General features: G+C 41.0%; 1 protein-coding gene across 8 annotated transcripts in view; it reads left to right on the plus strand.

The window, feature by feature from the left end:
- LOC147018264 (kazrin-like) overlaps positions 1 to 18874 on the plus strand; it is a 497988-nt gene that overhangs the window by 135742 nt on the left and 343372 nt on the right. The window contains exon 2 of one of the 8 annotated variants that reach the window (XM_085897808.1): positions 2352 to 2545. The exons of the other annotated variants lie outside the window; for them this stretch is intronic. The gene's annotated coding sequence lies outside the window, so the exon portion shown is untranslated. The remainder of the gene's footprint in view (positions 1 to 2351; positions 2546 to 18874) is intronic. 8 annotated transcript variants of the gene reach the window in all.

Here is an 18874-nt window from a genome sequence, read left to right on the forward strand (position 1 = left end):
TTTGCTGTGAAATGCACTACCCAGCAGAGGAAACCTACAGGAACTGCTGATTTTATTCTAAAATTAGAAGGGCACTCTGTCAATTGCATACCTCTGCCCCGTAATGCCTGATCCATGAGAACATATCTGGCCCAATACATTTTTGAAATATCATGCTATATATAGTTTTTGGCCCCATCTCTCAATGGTGAAGAATTACTTAAAAATTGTAGTAGTCAGATCCGAATTTGGATCTTCACCGAAATTGAATCAATTTGTCATGGTGACACACCCAACATGTCCACCAAGTTTCGTCTGAATCCATCTACAACTTTTTGAGATATCGTCCTAAATATTGGTTAAGCCCCATCTCTCAATGGTGAATCACTTTTAAGTATTATCAGATCCGGATCCGGCTCTTCACCAAAATTAAATCAATTCTTCCTTGTCACAAACCCAACATGTCCACCAAGTTTCCTTCGAATCCATTCACAACTTTTTGAGATATTGTGCTATGTGTCGTTTTTGGCCCGATCTCTCAAATGGGAAGAATCGCCTAAAAAATTTGTCATCGGATCCGGATCTGGATCTTCACCAAAATCTAATCATTTTGTCGTTGTCACACACAAATTTGTCATTCATCTGGATTCGTACACAAACAAACTAGAACGGGCACTCAGTAGAGCGCATACCTTCGCCAACGCTACATTTTGCCCCCCCTCCCCCCAGAAACCGTTGATTGTGAGGGTATTTAATCCCATACCACATCTGCCATCTCATATGTGTTATGATGGCTTAAAAACATTAAATTTCCTGCTGTTTGACACCGATTCACGTACATTGTACAATTTTTGTATGAACTCCCTGACCTTTTTGGGTGTCGGTGTCAAGTCAATCTGATGACAACTAGTCACATTATGAGAAATCAAATATTACACCTCACAGGATAGGGAATTGAATTCTAAACATTTTGAATCTACTTACATGCAAATTGTATAAGAATTGACCGCGTTATGATAATAAAGGTCGTTGACCCCCTGACCTTTGACCCAAACCGCTAACAAAGGTAATGACGTCATTGTGTCATATCGTATATCACAAGATTGGGCATTGAATTCACAACATTTTGGCATTGGTTGCATGCAAATTGGATATAAATCGACCGCACTCTGGCAAAATGACGATTTTGACCTTTTCATGACCTCGACCTTGACCTTTGTACTCTTAATTTTGTAATTGGTATTAGAGTGTGGGGAACAGAACAGTCAACATTTTGGTGTTGGTTTCATGCAAATCGGATAAGAATTGGCCGTGTTATGACTAAAACCGCACATTTTGCAATGTCGTGATCCCCCCTGACCTTTGACTCCCAACCGCAAATAAGGGTTATTACGTCATTGTGTCATGTCGCATATCACAAGATGGGGCATTGTATTCTGAACATTTTGGCATTAGTTGCATGCAAATTGGATACAAATGGACCGCGCTATGGTAAAAAGACGATTTTGACCTTTTCATGACCTTGACCTTGACCTTTGACCCAATTGCTCCCAAAATCTAATCAAATAGTCCTCGGATAATAACCAATCATCCCACCAAATTTGCTGCGATTCAGTTCAATACTTTTGGAGTTATGCGAATAACAAACAAACAAACAAACAAACAAACACACATATTCACAAATAAATAAATAAATGAATATACAGCGATCAAAACATAACCTTCGCAACAAAGTTTGCGAAGGTAACAAACAGACAGACAGAAAAGTGTGAAAACATAACCTCCTTCACCTTCGGTGGCAGAGGTAATAATCAGAATCACTCCAATTTAACACAGGTGGAAGCCAATTCAATTGTTGTGTGATTTTGAAGGTCATTGGTTATACCTGAGCTAATTTACAATTGCTATTATAAGCGGGGTGGACACTTATTTAACCAAGGTATTCTAGTTTTGTATTTTTAATAAATTTTCTGAAATTTGGAGAATTTCTTTTTCACTTGGAAGTTGTGGGTTACGATGTAGAAAAAGTCCGATTTAATGCAATTTAATTCCAGGCAATAAGTATAAGGCAACAAAAGTTGAACATTTTTAAAGGTGGTGTAGACTTTCTATAGGTACTGTAGTTCCCTCTTTGCCACACCTGCCCCTTCTCTATGTCACATTGCAGCAATCAGGAGCCATTGATGTTGGACTTAAGGTAGGGTGGGGATACAGGAAGGAGGGTGCTTAAAGCAGGGTAATCCTGAAATAGGAGGAGTCGTGGAGAACGTCATACATGGGTCACTCTCCATCTTCTCATTGCGATCGTCTGCTGTGGTGAACAGCTTTCTCTTTCTCTTTTTCTCTCTTTCTCTCTCTTTGCAATTTGTGAGCTGAGTGCAGTGTCGTGGCGGCTCCTTGTGTTGGGGCTTTGTGGCTGTCCGTGTTTGTGGTGGTTCGTGCTCTGTCATACTCTGCGAGTGGTCATGCTCCGTCATCCTGAGCGAGCCGTTCGTGCTCTGTCATCCTGAGTGAGTGGTTCGTGCTCCATCATCCTGAGCAATTGGTTCGTGCTCCATCATCCTGAGTGAGTGGTTCGTGCTCTGTCATCCTGAGCAAGTGGTCCATGCTCCATCACCCTGAGGGAGTTGTTGCGAAATAATACCTGATTTCTGAGCTGTTTGCTGTATTAACACGTTTTCTAAATTACTTTTTTATATTTTTCTCCCACCTGTCACACACAGCTGTTTATGAAGATTTATGTTTGTGAACATATCCCTGAAAGGTCCATATATGCAACGTTGTTTTTTGGTGAAAGCTACTCAAGATTTTTGGGTTGTTTACAGTCCATACTGTAGTCGGTAATCACACTGATTCCAACCTGCCGATTCCTGAAAAATTGCTGATATTAGCCAAGCACTTGTGTGTGTGGGTGTGTGTGTGTGTGTCTTCTTCATAAAGCATAACATATTCTCTCTGTAACTTGGTTCCGCATGCGTTCTGGCGGTGTTTGTCTCTGGACACGTCCAGGCAGTATTTCTCTCTGGACATGTCTGGGTGGTGTTTATGTCCAGATGGGAGTTCGGCTCTGGACATGTCCGGACGGGAGTTTGTCTCCGGACGTGTCTGAGCCGTGTTTGTCTCTGGACAGCTTGTCTCCAGATGCGTCTGGCGGTGTTTGTCTCCGAACGTGTCTGGATGGTATTTTTGTCTGGACGGAAGTTTGTCTCCAGATCTGTCTGAGCAGTGTTTGTCTCCAGACGGCTTGGCTCTGAATGCTTCCGACAGGTTTTGTCTCCGGACGTGTCTGGGCGGTGTTTGTCTCTCGGCCGAATTCATAGTGGGACCGGTAGAAAATGGATTTCAGTCATTATTTTGTTACCATCTTCACTGTTATTCAATGCGGAATCATTTTGACGAGACAGTATGAACATAGTTAATGCTCCACCACACATCTGCCTTCCCTTCCTCTCACCTCACACTGTTTTCCCTTTCCCTACCACACCTCGCTCCCACACCCTTCCTCGCTCCACCTTCCTGCTCTCTCTTTTCCTCTCCACCTCTTCACTCTAAACAGAACCAGAAGACCCCCAAGACCCCCTAAACAGATGAGACATCTTGGACCCTTGACCCTTTCGAGCTTTAGACCGCTTGGACATTTTTTGATGCTTTTTAGATGCTTCAGAGATTAGACCCTTTTCGACCCCTTAGACACTCACCACCATTGGAACGTACCCTTTCGACCTTTAGACCATCTTCAAGCTTTGGAAGCACATACCACACAAACATCTATAGTCTTCTTGCAAAACATAAGACTATACTTTTTTCAGCAACTGATGCACAAACTCGACCCACCCAGGGGGAAGGTACTCTGCTGGTAGTGTATGTTGGGTTATTTGAATCGGACTTTCTTTTTTCATAAAGGTGTATTTGCATTGAACGCTAAGTTTTAGTTTCCGTATGCATCACAGTGGCAAAATACAAAATGTCTAAGACTTTGGCACAGCAGTGTATATAAATAAATGATGGTTCCTAAAAGCGCGTACAATCCTGTCCTCTCCAAAAGGGCAAATTGGCTCCGATCACGAAATAATTTGATGTGCCTCCTGGCCAGATGTTATTGCATACATGTGCTGAATATTAAGGAAATGTGTCCAGTCATTTTTGAGTCGAGACTCTGGATGGGTGCACGGAAGGACGGACAGAACCTAAAATATTAGCCCCCCTTTGGGCTGATGACTGTTTGGGGGCTAAAAAAAGATAGGAAGGGTTGGTTATAAGACCTCTGTTGTCTCTGCTTGTATTCATAGTTACCATGGTTGTAAAGTGGCATCACTTTATTTCCCACGGTTGTAAATGTTGCTGCCTCGGACAGCTTGTGAAGCAAATGCTGGTGCCATGACGTTTAATTTGAACATTTTTCTATCTCTCAAGTGAGTAATGGATTTTGCTTTTGTTTCTAGCTTCGGAAATATCCTCTTAATTTTTTGGTGCTTTCGCAAGAAAATTGTCCATGTTTGCTTTGCCAGTGTTTATTTGCTATGAGCTATTTATTTGAAAAAAAATTTGATCAGAGCACTGCTGTCGCTGCTACTTTTCATTATTCTAGTTGTTGTTTGTTAGTATTGTCGTTGACAATGGCTATTTGAATATTCAAGCACACTCCTGGCATTGTATTATTTATTGCCAACGTCAAAAAGTATTATCATATAATGGAATAATCAGCTTGGTTTATACTATTCGTATCTGAATCCGAGATCAAGCGTCTCAATGTTCAACGATATTGTGATCTCAGCTTTGAAGGACTCCAGACTTAGTTGCCAAAACCTTACATTTCCACGTGCAGATCCTGTCGAGAGCTTGACAATTGGTTTTGAAGTGCGCTTTCCATAAATGTGAGTTGTGTTGTGAAAACATGGACTACGTAGTTGCAAAGATCGGGCTCGGCATGTTTACGTTTCTGTGTGTCACACGTCTTACACGTAGAAAAGATACAGCCGCACTATGTTTGGCAAAATGCTGCTGTCATTGGGTTGTTGTTTAATTTTGAACCTTCAGCCTAATTTTCAACCTTCAGCCTTCAACGTTAAAAGATAAATGTACTTTTAGCGATTTCAAAAATGTAGATCACCGTGTGCCTTACACTGGCACACACACAGTGACTTACTAATTACACAAATTCCCAACCGTTGATACATTAAATTGGAAATTTGAAGTCTAAGAGATGTAGATGTTCGTTTTGTTATGCCATGTAACAGTCAAAACGAAATTTGAGTCATCACAGCTACATGGGTGTGGGTTGGAACTTTGTCTCCACAATTTCATGTCACAATGCCAGATGCTTATTAATGCTTTGGCTTGGCTGGCAGGATGGCCGAGAGGTACGTACACTCGTCTCGAAGCTGTGTAGCCTGCGTCCGAATCCTGACCCGGTTATAAACGATCATCCTGGCGTTTCCCAGACAGGGTGATTTATCAATGTGTGCGCCGTCCTTTAATTGGATGGATGTCAAACTGGGCATCCTTCCTGCCAGCATTTACTCGGTGGACGTTAAAAATCCCATGCCATGCCTCGCGAAGAGTCGGCGACCTATCGCCGACACCCTGAACAAATTCCTGCCCTATAACCTCAAAGGGGCACTGCAACAGTGGCACAGATGCGCTCCCAGAAAATGAATGGACCCACAACCATGTGCCGCATGGAAAGGAAGAAAAAGAATAAAACTGAGGGGAAAAACAAAAGTAGTCATTCTTACTATAATTGACGGACCGGTGTTTGTGTGTTTGTTTGTGTGTTTGTTTGTTTCTTTGTCGTGCTACTCCTCCTACCGTTCTGGGCCGATTACATCCAGACTTGCTACAGAGGATCAGCATCAACGCAATTAATGTAGAGGAGTGTTTTTATCATTGCCGGTGGTCATGAGGAGTGAGGGAGAACACATTCTCTCTGTAAATGTGTGTTGTGTAGCACCGCCTCCAGGTGGGGAAGGGTATCGTGAGGATTTACAGTGCAGTATTCCTGTCCCCACGTTTTCCAGTGCTGTGAGATGTTTTAAATTGTAAGCAGTTGGTGTGTTTTTGCTTCATGCACATAACCAGGGTTGTTGTTGTCGTTGTTTTTTGTCTATGTACATAGCTGTCAGTTGCCTGTACACCACCCAAATATGGTGTGTGTCAGAAGAACATGTTGCATGCTTGGAACAAGATCACCCATCGGGTGGGTACCTTGCTAGTTTCCAATAAGACAAGAGTATTAGGTAAGTTGGGAATTCAATTTTGGATGAATTTTAATGAAAAAAACTGTAGTAGTTGATAAAACAATACATTCAGTGATCAGCATGTCATTGATACCTCACCTGCATCTTCCTCAAATGTTATAATTGTATCAAATAGCCTTAAACATTTTTACATGTGGACGGTCCAAAGTGTTTACATAAACTTTTCGATGATGTCTCACCATAACCCATTAATTTATAATAAACTAGTGGGCCCATTGGTCCCTCGGACCAAATTTCCATTGGTCTTCACGGCCTCGTGGCATACCTGCCTGCTTGAGCATTGGCTTGCCTTTTCACCAAGCTGAGATGTGCTTGGTGCCAGGGCAGGGATTACCTCTGCCACTTAAGGTAAAGGAGGTTATGTTTTCACCCCTGTCTGTCTGTCTGTTTGTTTGTCTGTTTGTGTGCAGGATATCTCAAAAAGTTGTGGACTGATTCGGATGAAATTTTGTGGGCAGGTTCGGTGTGTGACAAGAAAGAACTGATTAGATGTTGGTGAAGATCCTGATCCGGATTTGGATACGAGAATTATTTAATTCTTAAAGTGATTCTTCACCATTGATAGGGCCAAAAACGAGATATAGAATGATATTTCAAAAAATGTATTGGGCCCGATATGTTCTCGTGGATCAGGCATTGCATGGCGGTGGTATGTGCTCTACCGAGTGGCCCTCGAGTTGCCAAATGATACAACTATTATTATTTTTGTGAGGTATTAATTAATATATGCTTTGCTACAATGTTATCGTTGTTTTTGTTAATTATTTTGAGCTTAGAATGCCATGCCGTCAAAGGACCTATCAAGCTGCTTGAAATACCTGAACATGGCGTGCGTTTAAAACATGGGGATTCTTCCGGATTCTTTGTAATGAATTAACCTAATCAACTCAGGAAATCATGTTTATCATTTTGGTGTATCACATTCCACATCAGAAAGCTCCATTAGAGCTCCACAAGAAACATGCCACACGCACACGCACATGCACACACACCTCATCCATTTATAGTAGATAAATCTCTCACCCTCCTTTCCCCTTCACCTCCTGCCACCATTCGCCTTTCCTCCAATCCTCTACAACAATCTCGTTAAATAATATATACAAATTTCATTTTGTGATGCTTAACCTGCATGCTTTATTCTCTCTTTTGTCGAGACTTGTTTTGATGCATCTAAGTTAATCCCCCCCCCTCCAAAAAGCTATTTGGAATTTTGAAAACTGAAAGCTTTTGCAATTTCACATCAACAGTAAGTAAACAGAAAAGCTTTTAAGGTTTTATTTGTACTATGTTTTTTTTAATTGACGAAATTATTTCAGTTATTGTCATCCTTTTTATTTATTTATTGAGTATGGCACTTCAACAAACTGTTGAATAACATTTACCCCAGTGCACTGCATAATGCATCATCTAGCCAGTTTTACAAACGTGGCAGACTTCCACCGATCGACAAATTTCCACTTCTTGCTTCCAACTTGGTTCATTTTAATTTGATAGGTTTTGAATTTACTATTTTAATATGGCACAATAATGGCTAATGGCACAATAATAATAATAACCTGGATGGGCCAATGTTTTCATGTGAATGATCATTTAATGCTCCATGAAATCCTTATTTATTTTACAAATTTAGGATCTCAATTATTTTTTTCACTTATTTCTTTATTTTTATTTTAATCTCCAAGAGAGTAAGTTACAATGCAAACTCCAGGCCCAAAGACCTACACCTGTGAAAGTTGCCAAGGCATCTCTTGTACCACACGATCTTGAGTGCCAGCTAATTATCATTACCCGCATTCCATCCTCCTCTGTTGGCACAAAATGGCAGTTTACTCAATGTTTTTTGTTTTTTGTTAATTTTTTTTAATTCACCTCCGCCATCGATGATCGGAGGTTACTGTTTTCACCCCTTTCTGTTTGTTTGTTTGTTTGTTTGTGAACAGTATTACGGAAAAACTCCTCGACGGATTTCGACGAAACTTGGTGGGGGGGGGGGGTTAGGTTTGTTCCAAGGATCATGCCATTAGATTTTGGACTTGGCTCCAAAAAAAATAGTTAGAGAAAAATATTTTTTTTTTGCATTTCTACATGTTTTAAGTGATTTCCAACCCCCCCCGCCCCAAAAAAAATTGTTAGAGAAAAAATAATTTTTTGCAACTTTTTTTTCAACAAAATTTCGATTTCTTTTTTTTTTGCATTTCTACATGTTTTAAGTGATTAGGATTTCAACGAAACTTGGTGGGGGGGAGGGTTAGGTATGGTCCAAGGATCATGCCATTAGATTTTGGACTTGGTCCCCCCCCAAAAAAGTTGTAAGATAATTTTTTTTGCATTTCTACATGTTTTAAGTGATTTCCAACCCCCCCAAAAAATTGTTCGAGAAAAAAAATTTTTTGCAACTTTTTTTTCAACAAAATTTCGATTTCTTTTTTGCATTTCTACATGTTTTAAGTGATTAGGATTTCAACGAAACTTGATGGGGGGGTTAGGTATGGTCCAAGGATCATGCCATTAGATTTTGGACTTGGTCCCCCCCCCAAAAAAATTGTTAGAGAAATTTTTTTTTGCATTTCTACACGTTTTAAGTGATTTCCAACCCCCCCAAAAAAGGAATTGTTAGAGAATTTTTTTTGTGCATTTCTACATGTTTTAAGTGATTTCCAACCCCCCCAAAAAATTGTTGGAGGAAAAAAAAAATTTTTGCAACTTTTTTTTCAACAAAATTTCGATTTCTTTTTTTTTGCATTTCTACATGTTTTAAGTGATTTCCCAGCCCCCCCCCCAAATGTTGGAGAAAAGAACTATAACTCTGTCAGCACTGTTGACATCATATTTAATGAATAAGATATAAGGTTCACTTGAGTGACCCAGCAGTATTGGCGGCGGAGGTTTTGCACTCTCCTGAGTGCTCCCCCTCTAGTTCAACAATGTTAATGATTGGCTCCACGATGAGAGAATTTTAACGGTGGTAAGCCGTTACCTGAGATTTATATATTTTTTTCAAAACAAATTTCATCATTCTCCTTCACCATCATCTGTGTGTTCTAGCATGAACCTTGGTTTTTGCGTTAATGGCTTTTCCGGTATGGGTGAAAGAAAATCTTAAACCAAACGACTCACTGATTCCCACCATATTTATTGCTGGACCAGTAATCTAACCATAATGGAACATGTAAACCAATTTTTTTTTTACAGATTAAGACTTGGGGGAAATAACACATGCAGAGATTTTCCATAAAGTGGAATTACGGCTCGTTCTCCCTTACACTCAAACCAAAATTTCGGAGTGTTATTTTTTCCTCCAGTTTGTTTCTCCACTTTTGTGGCAGGACACAAAAACCTTGCTTTACACCTTTTAAATCATCATCCATTGGCAATGTATCTACTAAAAAAAATACAAGCCAGTAATGATAATACACATTGCAGGTCGTTAATGCTGTTGAACATTTGTTTCACTTTTCCATCAGTAGAGTGTTGTGTCTTGTGTGTCTTGTTTTTGGAAAAAAGCTTCACATTCACTGCATGTCGGAGTTGATGGCGGCTCGAGATCATCATTTTACTGGATTTGAGTCGGTTTTCATTCCGCCATGCTGTGCTTGCTTTTCTTGCAAAAGAATTGACCACTGTCGAGGTTAATTTCACGGCTTGTAACTGCTGCTGCGGCCTCTGGGCAAACTGTATAGATGAATGGTTCAGTTTCACCTGCCTTGAAGGAACACATATCCTTCACTGAACTGATGATGGAGCATGAACTGCCATGTAATATGGCATACAGATGTTTGAATGTCCCCATCCTTTTACCAGGGCATAATTCCTAACATAATTCCATTCAAAGCATATGCTCCACTTAACCATAATAACATGGCTGGAATAAGGAATCCAGGACCATGTGTCATGGTCTTACATATTTATCATGATGTCTTTCTAACAATCCCTCACAAATTCCCTAATAATATATTTTTTCTCGAGTCGAACCTATTTCCCCTTACTATTTTCTCCTTTTAAGGACTTATTTTGCTATACAGCTTTTTAGTGTCTGCGAGCTCTCTGCCTATTAAATGACTAAGTTATCAAAGGGTAATTCTGTCTCCCTGTTAACAATTATAATTCTTCCATAGATTGAGTGATGATGTAATCGGCAGTGACTAAACTGGAAATTATCTAACCAGAAGGAAGTTGCAATCACCATAGTATCTTTGATGGACGAATAAATTAGTCTTGCGGTACAAGCTTCTTCGATTGGAGCAAGTTTGCGTGCTACTTCAAATCCTTATTAAGTCTGGGTCTCACTATCTGCCATGATCTTTCCTGGGAAAGCCACATTTCCAAGCTGGCCTCCAAAGCCAGTTGTCGACTGGGAATCGTCCATTGTGCAAAGTCCTTCCTTGGCTCACCTGAGCTCCTGACCACATACAAAGCTTTCGTCTGCAGCCTGATTGAGTACTGCTGTCCCTTCTGGGCTGGTGATCCTGCCTCTCACCTTTCTCGGCTTTACGTTGTGGAAACAAAGGCATTTAGGATCATTGGTATCTCCCACGATGAGGCTGAGTATTTGGGTCTTTCACTCTCTCACCGCAGGGAGGTAGCTGGTCATTCTGTCTTCTACCGTCTCCTCTCCGGCCTCGCCCCCCCGCTCTGTCTGTGATATGCTCCCCCCCTATATTTCCGCAGGGTGCTCAAGGCCCGCCAGCAACCACTTCTGGGTAAAACTACCAAAATCAAGAATCACTGCTCACCTGCATTCTTTTATTTCTCTTTTTTCCCCACCTTTGGAACAAACTCCCACACTCTCTTCAATCCCACTCTTCCCTCCAGGTCTTCAAAACAGCTGTTCACCACCATCTCTTATCTTCCCCCTTCCAAAACAATGATCTTTTCTGCCCCCCCTTAATCCAGCCCAAATCCACCTCCTTCAAATTCCCTGCTTTCATTCCTGAAAGTCCCTGTCATGTAAAGACCTGAAAGTCCCTGTAGTGTCCATCTTGTTTATCCTGTGTACCGTGCCCCATCCCTCTCCCTTCCACAGATCTCCTTGTGCCTCTGTTCTACGCTTTTTTCCTCCCCCCCCCCTTTCGTCTCCTGTTCCCCTTGTATGTTTTGTGTGTTTGCTCTCATACGAGCTTCAACGGTGTATCCAAAAAAAAAAGTCTTTGGCAATGGCACTGCTGATGTTATTACCATATACGATCCTTTTCGTTTTAATGGGGTAGATGTTGATACAAAATCCTGATGTATATTTGATGTGAAAATGTCAAATCTCTTTGTCAATATCTTGATATTAGCTGCAAAAATAGCTTGCCCTACAATCATCCCCTTGAAAATGATAATACACATTGCTCTTCCATCAGGTGGAAATGGGGCAAAGAAATGTAGATATGGAACATGACACTATTTTCCAATCATCGAGAAAAAGTCATCACTGTCCTTTTAGGCTTTTAGCAAGGTGTGCTTGTCCAGACAATGTGAGCTAACTTTGATGACCACCATGACCCTTACTTTGCTTGCTGCAGACCAGGTGAAAAGGTAAAGGTAATAACATGCCTTTAAGAACGCTTAACTGAACAGAGCCACTGACACATTGTGGTTTGGAGTGAGTCCATTTTAGGAATTAATTACCTGACTATTTGGTTGCAATCGTCTATTTTTTGACTGTTCCTAGACTCCATTTATGCTCGACTTTCCACCCAGAGCCAATGCTGGCTTTGTATTCATAGGCTTAGAAGCTGCCTTGAAATTCTGACTTCAGCTTTCATGCTGACCTCCAGCAGGACAGCCTGAAGGTATGTGCACTCGGTTTTGAGCTGTCTAGCCTGGGTTCGAATCTTGATCCAGCTTTAAACTGTCACCCTGGTTTTACACTTGCAGGGCGATTCATCAATCTATGCACCTTCCAGCAGAAGGATGCTAAGTTGGAGTAGCAGTTTGCTGGCATTGGTCGTTGTTGGACGTTAAAGATTCTATACTTGTTTTTTTTTTTAATGGAGAGAAGGCGAGTTATCTTCAGCACCCTGAACAAATTATATATTCCTGCCACATCCAGTAGAACGTCATGCCTGGCTAGCCGGTTATTGAAAGACGAGCCAAAAACAAAATTCCGACCCCACAGGAAGGGAGAATAGTTGGGGCCATTAAAGTAGTTGTAATAGTAGTAATAGTATAAGTAATTTTGTTTGAATGAGAGAATGGCTGTAGAGATTTACACTCAGACTGCAAGAAAGCTCAGGCAGACATACATTTTATGTTTCATGTTGGTCGACTTTCCAATCATCTGCAACGCTGCAAGTCCATGGTCAGAACTGCAGTGGGCTAGGTAGGGCATTTTAATGAGAAAGCACTACCAAGACAGATAAAGAGGTAGAAAAAACACATAACAAAATGAAGTATGTACAAAAAACAAATTCACACAAGGATAAACAAGGTCCAAAACCTCCCAAACCCCAGAAGTACTCCTGGCTCCAACTTCCCCTCTGCTCCCACCTTTTGTTTGGCTGTGTGTTGTACCGTCCCCCACAGTGGTGGCATTAGGGTTATGCAACCGATGCAATTGCACAGGGCCCTGAGGCAACAAGGGCTTCCACACGACTGATCGTGGTACACAATCTTTTGAGATGGAGCTCCGAAGGGTGGTGGTGGTGGTGGTGGTGGTGGTGGATCTCAATTTCCTGACAAAACACATCAACCTGTGGGGGGTGTTAAACACAACGCAAAAGGAACGCTGTAACTCAAGGGAAAAAAATGGCACGTGATAAATCGGAGGGGAGTGGGGGGGAGTTTTCCGCTGTTATTTAACTAGATAAGGCTAATACACAATTAGGGGGAGAGATTTGTCAAGAAAGCAGGTTAAGTGGAATAGTAACTACATTGAAGGTGTACAAATGTAACAAGAACAAGAAAAAGATCAATCACAGATTGTAAACCCTCTTCAGGACTTGTTTTGAGTGGCGTATTTTTATAGGTTTTCGGGTAAATCCAACATGGCTGCCAAACAATATGACCAATGACATCACATGTGCGAACCTTTTGTTCCTCATGGACAGGCGGTCATACGTGTAGGCTTAAAGTATTGCCTCGATCTGTTCAGCTACTTCAGAGAAGAAGATTTTTGAATTTTTATTTTTTTAAATAATATGGTTGCCGAATCACGTGACCAATGACGTCATTAATTATTTTTTCTGTGGACCATTTTATCCCTAGATGACCCTCAAAAATTTTCATACTGATTGGATGTGGCGTTCTACATATGCAATTATGATGGCACAACGAGGGCACCTATGATGTCAAAAAATCACTCATTCCCCACGAGGAGTACTTGCTATGTGCAGTTTAAAATTTTTACTTGATGCAGTTTCAGAGATACAGAGGTTCAAAGTTTTTCCATTTTTTCAATATGTCTGCCACACCACTTTACCTATGACGTCATAATTAAGATCAAAACATTCTACATGAGTAGTCACACCAATGGTGAAAATTTTGTCGCAATCCAATAAGCGGTTGCAGAGAAAAACATGAAAGTTCTGTGCGGACAAAAAAAACAGCCAGACAGACAAACAGACAAACAAACGGACCCAAATGCAATACCCTCTCCGAATCCTTCGGTGATGGTAACTAGATATGTGAACATAAAGCGATCACCAAGGGAAAGCCTCCCCCGACTGGGGAGGCTTACCCTTGGCGATCGCCCACGACTTGCCCTTGGTCCGTGATCCAATGGTGGCCATATTTTTTTTGGACTACCATATGACCTTGACCTTCAACTTTTATGGATAGTGTGTAAATGAAGAAAATGTTTTCCCATCTACAATCCATCCATAAAACTCGGCATCATAAATATCAGAGGAACATTATTCAAGTTATGATCAAAAAGCTGTTTTTTGTTAATTAGGTCACAATCCAAAAAAGATAGGTCAAGCACATGAATCAAATATCAGGTGCGCAACATCAGTGCAGATACGCTGTTATGTTGCAAGAACATCTTGGAAGTCCAAGTGGTCTTTGAGATCCTGCATTCGCAGAATTGAACGATGACAAAAAAGTGTTATTTTTTCAGACCACCATTTGACCTTGACCTTTAACTCAGATTGGAATGATGTAAAGTAATCATAAATGTGCCTTGCTCTACGCTATCTAGAAAGGACAGTATCATTCTGATCGACCAAACCTTAGTTGAGTTATGGAGAAAATTTTTTCGATGTCCATAATTGGATCATGACCTTAAAATTAGGTCAAGGTCAAAAAAATTATCTCAACCCCACAAAATTTATATTGCCATTAGTGATGTAATTTTTCATTCCAAAAGTGTCAGCCGGATCCGAGATACAGCTTGAAATTTGCCAGAAAAAGGAGAAAAACTTCAATGTTGGTTTTGTACTCCTCGGGGTGTGAGACCTTGACCTTGAACCCGGATTGGTATGATGTAAATCAAGCTTAAATGTGGCTTGCTCTATGCTATCTCGGGAGGAAATTTCATTCCGATCAGACCAAGTTTGGTCGAGTTGTGATGAAAAATGTAAAAAACGTTGATACTTCGGTCATCATCTTAAAATTATGTCAAGGTCAAAAAAATTAGACCAACCCTGCTTACTTTATACCGTATTTGCATTATTGATGCAAAATTTCATTCAGAAAGTCGCAGCTGGTTGAGCAAATCCACACTACCATTCATTGGACGATCAACAAAACAACCCCTCGTTAAGGTCCAGTTACACCTTGACGTTTTAGCCAGCTTATGCCGATTTTTGGAAAATTTGTCTAAAACGCTGGTACACGTTGAATACGTTGTGGGTAAGTTTTGATAACATTGAGAGCACGCTGAAAAACACTGCCATACGTCGTTGTACGCTGGCTTTAAACGTTGTACTTTTCGGTTGTCCTCAAATTTTCCATACTTGAAATTTTAAGACGTATGCCAGCGTATGACTCACACGTTCCGCATAACGCTGGCCATTAGTTGTAGGCACGTCACGCGATCGTTGACACACGTCGACACACGTTACTTGTGAGTTACTCATAAGTCGAAACACGTCGAGGTAATGTTTAGCGTACCCGAAACTTATTTCTAACCTATGAGTTACGTGTTGTACTCACGTTACGCGATTGGTGACACACATCGACACACGTTACTTGTAAGGTGCTCGGTAATAAGTCGAAACACATCAAGGTAATGGTTAGCGTCAATGTTCCAGACTCCCTGATTTTTTTTTCTTTCTTCCTTCGGTATGATGGTGATTTTGACACTTCGATTTCTAGTGCGGTTATAATATAATATAATTAATAGGCTGCCGCTCAACGATTTAAATCATAACCGCACTGTACACTGAACACCGTCATACCGAAGAAAAAAAAAACCCGGGAGTCTGGAACACTGACGCTAACCATTACCTTGACGTGTTTCGACTTATGAGTAACTTACAAGTAACGTGTGTCTGTGTGTCAACGATCGCATATCGTGTGTACAACTTATTCCCATCGCATGCGGAGCGTGTGTCATATGGCAAGTACGTCGTAAAATTTTCAACATGTTTAAAATTACAAGACGTACTCCATTTAATACGACGTATGATAGCGTACTTTAGCGTTCTATTCACGCATACCAAACTTACCCATACCGTATTCGACGTGCGCCAGCGTTTTAGACGCATTTTTCAGAGGTCGGCATACGCTGGCAAGATCGCCAAGGTGTGACTGCGATGTTGACACTTCCATTTCTGCGGCGGTTATGATTTGAATCGTTGTGCGGCAGCCTTTTAACAGGCTACGCCACGTGATCGTCGGCGGTACGTGCAGCGCGCTATGCCTAAGTTAGACTATCGTTGGGCATAGGTTGTGAAGGCCGACAAAACAGGTTCAGCATTCGTTGGTATAAGTTATCTATAACACAACGAAACGTTCTGTGTCCATTACTAATACGTTATGCATAAGACCAAGTCGTTATGAATACGTCCGAATCTTTAAAAAAAAAAAACATCAAAAGTTCAACGTAAGCCAGCGTTTTACATACATTTTAATACGTTGCCATTGCTGGCTAAAACGTCAAGGTGTGACTGGGCCTTTAGTGGATGGACTCACCCACATGCACCTCCAAGTGACTAATGCCGCCACTGGTCCTCCAAACAGTAACGACTCCATTTACATCTCCCTCTCTCTCTCAGATGACATGGACCAACTTTTGGCATGGTCAGATGACTTGGCCCTCAGCCAATGATGCTATCCGCAACCTTTTGCTGCATATGAAGGAGGAGGAGAAAGATTCTGTGATATTCTTCATGAAGAGTATGTGAGCTATCGGTGGCACCCTGAACAAATTCCAAATTCCTGCTCTAACGTACAGAGGGCATTGCACCAGCGGAAACAGCCGCCTCCTCAGCCAATGATGTTACCACCACAGCTTTGTGCTGCATTCAAGAGAAGAAGAAAAAGTGAACACAAAAACACTCATTAAGTCGAACAGACCTGGGAAATAAAATAACCAAATGAACCAACTCAGTTCAGATAACCAAAGCAAACCAAAACTACAAAAGGAACCGGAGGATAAAGAGGAAATGGTGAAAAGTATAACAGTATAACAACTCAAATAGCAGCAAAAAATGTGATGGGGTGTTGTCGGCACAGCAGCAGCTTTGTCCTGACCTTAAGCTTCCCCTTATTTCATGGGGGGAGTATTTGTTTCGTCTTGTGCTTCAAAGTGAATGGCTTGACAATGCAACGTCATAACAGTGAGGATGTTGATTTCATCTTGGAGGAGACGGACATCCTGTGCTTGTTTACGAAATTTAATAGTTGCATTAGTTTTTGGTTTTTTTTCTCCTTTCTTTAATATCACATTACTTTTAGTTCATAATAAGTTCAGAATAAGTGAAATATCATTTTGCACTAACAATGGTGAAGCGTGAAATGGGGAGTTATCATGAAAATTGGCTGCTTTGGTTGATGAGCTTTCTCTTGTGAGTTATTTTCTGGAATGTAGCAAAATTCTAACTTATCTATGATGAGAGATTTGTTTGTACTGGCTTTGGTTATGGTGGAGGCCTCGTGGTAAGGAAACTCGACTATAATCTCAAGAGTTGTCAATTCAAATCTCATTGAAGGCATTGGTGGTCAAACCTGTGAATGCTTGAAATGGTATCTATGAAAAGGCAGCATTCCCCCCCAAATACCTTACACCAAATACAATAAGGATTTCGAAGGAAGAATGACTTTTTGAGTTTGGCACATGATGTCAGCCAATTTACTTTTATAACAGTTGACTCAAGCTTTTTATGCTTTCACAAAGCAACTTTCTCAATCCGCAGAGTTTGTTCAACTTGTCACAGCACAACAGCTCGAACTGCTGCTGGTCCTTTGTGATATCGGAACAAAAATTTGCACCATAATAGAAAAAAAACGGCCCAAACAAATGGACAATTTATTATGAAAAGCCAGAAAACAAGCTGTTTTAAGCTACAAGCTGTTGTAAGGCGTTAATTGCAAAAAATAAACTCGAATTCACTCGAGGGAGGTGCACGCCAATATGGCTCTCTTCTAAGATATCATGGTTGTTTTCCAATTTGATGTACGAGAACAATTTTTTGGACAAGTTAACTCACACTCTGCATGAGAGTTCCCAGTATGTGGAGATGGCAAATTTCTTCCATTCTGTTCATTCTCTTATTAACACTTACGGTTTTTCTTTCTAATGGAGTATTAGTACTTGTTGTTTTGGGTGTTAATGTTTGGTTTTACTATGAATGGCCTTTGCCTTCAAGACCGGAAACTGCTTGGAAAATTTCCTTCAAATTTTGCATATGTGTTCACGGCACCCATGGCCAGGTCATGGGAGTAAAATACACTTCTATAAACTCCTGAACCACTGGATGGAATGAGTTGAAAACTGCCAGTTGGTTGTATTCAGGATGTGCATGGGAAGGTTTTCAGGTGATAAATAAAATTCAGTCCCGGTGGTGGAAGACCCCATCCATCCATCCATCCATCAGGCCAATCCTCCATGCAGAATATTGGTGCTGCCTAAGCAGTCTCCTGGGCTATTTGGCACAATCCTGGAGAGGTCACCATTCCGACGCAGGATACTTGCAAGCTGGCACTCTTTTTGCCAACCTCAGAAGGATGACAGGCTGAATCAACTGCACCTGGTATTAATTCAACAGCCAAGCAGGATTTGAACTCAGGACCCTCAGATCCCAAGCTCACCACTCTCGTCATTAAATCAACACCAGCCATGGGAGGACCACAATTTTCTCGATGTAAATAGGTATGGCAGAGTGCCATTCTCAATTAGAGGAGATATTACAAGTCATATAAAATGCACTATTTTGTGGGAATTAACCTGTGAAGAACTTTGAGGGAATTAACCCATCCATAAATCCGAGGGAATTAACCCTTCCTTAATTCTGGGGGAATTAACCCATCCATAAGGTAATGCAAAAGAAAGAGAAAAGCTTTTTAACATTACAATGGCAAAGCCCAGCTTCACTGGTTGACTTTACTTAAAAATTTAAGATTTTAAAAATAATGCCAATATGTCTGTGTACTGTGCTGTGAATGCTGTAAATTTAATGCATAAGATTCATAGGAACGTATTTTGTATGTATTGGGGCTGGCAGGATAGCTTCGAGGGATGCACACTCGCCTTTGAGCTATCGAGCTGT

This window comes from Eptatretus burgeri, chromosome 10 (assembly GCF_056783735.1).
Source record: "Eptatretus burgeri isolate ZD-2024b chromosome 10, Ebu_testis_v1, whole genome shotgun sequence".
NCBI lineage: Eukaryota > Metazoa > Chordata > Myxini > Myxiniformes > Myxinidae > Eptatretus > Eptatretus burgeri.